Here is a 1,266-nt window from a genome sequence, read left to right as displayed (position 1 = left end):
ACTGAAGGTTGTCGCCTGGTCCTATCCATATAAGCCACACCCATCTTAGTCTAGATTGCTTTCCTTACATTTTGAATTGTGTCCGAATCGCTGCTCCAGTAAATTTGGTGCAGAACATCTGTGGGCCAAGCAAACTTTGCTAGTCTGCTGTGTTCGGGCTTAAATTACAATAAAAATTAATATCTTCTGCTATTACAATCTCATTTGGTGGAAATGTGCAGATATGATGTCTGAGTGGCAAATTTGGTGCCATTTGGCCAATAGGTGGCGCTGCTGCAGCAGCATCATTGAACTAGTCTGTATATGTGAGTGTGTATCTTTCGCATTTCTCAAGAACCGTTCGTCCGATCTACTTCACACTCATAAATCCAGACTTTAAACTCACCAATCTGAAGACTACTTCCAGTAAGAGCTTCATCTTATTGATGTGTGTCACATATTATCAGAGCTTCTATTAACCCAAAGCCAACGTGGGACAATAATCAGTAATGGACCCAATATGCTTATTTTATTGGCGCAAATGTTCTTTAAATTTTTTTTCATGATACAGCATAATCTTATTGTTAATAGCTAATTATTTTCCGGACCCACTGACATGGATCCCACTTTGAGAATCACTGCGATATATAAAACGTTCAAAATGTAATAAAATGACTAAAGCTATAAGGAGTGATGAGAGGGGGAACTGGTGTGAGCGTGGCAGACGAGAGGAAAAGAGCTGCTTATTTAATGTATGAGGAGAGAGGGAGAGAGTGGCAGTGATGCATGGCTTTGTTAGTCAATTGATAAAGGAGAGGAAATTTCTAAAAAAAAAAAAAAAACATTCAGCAGCGGGAGATATGGCCACCATACATCACCTATTTGCAAACAACGAGGGCTAATATTAATCCCTGGGAGGGACAGAACGACCCTCCCCCCCCCCCCACACACACACACACACACACACCATGACCTAATTAAGCCAAGAAAATAGGCCTTAATTGGAAAAAGAAAACCTGAAAGAAAACAGCAAAATGGCAAACGTCTCATCCCTTTTATTGTGAAAATGAACACCTTTGTCCTGTTATTTATTTCTTTTCTTTATAGATATTGAAGTGCTCTTTGATGTAGTAATGGAAGAGTCTGGGAGAAGAGGTCCAGATAAGGAGAGTGAAGAAGAGTCTGTTGGGTGTACACGGTTAGCTGGATGTACTTACTGTTGCCTATGTCAGGAAAAGACTGTTGTGTGTGTGTGTGTGTGTGTGTGTGTGTGTGTGTGTGTGTGTG

This window comes from Anarrhichthys ocellatus, unplaced genomic scaffold, assembly GCF_004355925.1.
Source record: "Anarrhichthys ocellatus isolate YVR2014 unplaced genomic scaffold, GSC_Weel_1.0 scaffold5, whole genome shotgun sequence".
Taxonomy (NCBI): domain Eukaryota; kingdom Metazoa; phylum Chordata; class Actinopteri; order Perciformes; family Anarhichadidae; genus Anarrhichthys; species Anarrhichthys ocellatus.
Note: the sequence above shows the minus strand (reverse complement) of the source record.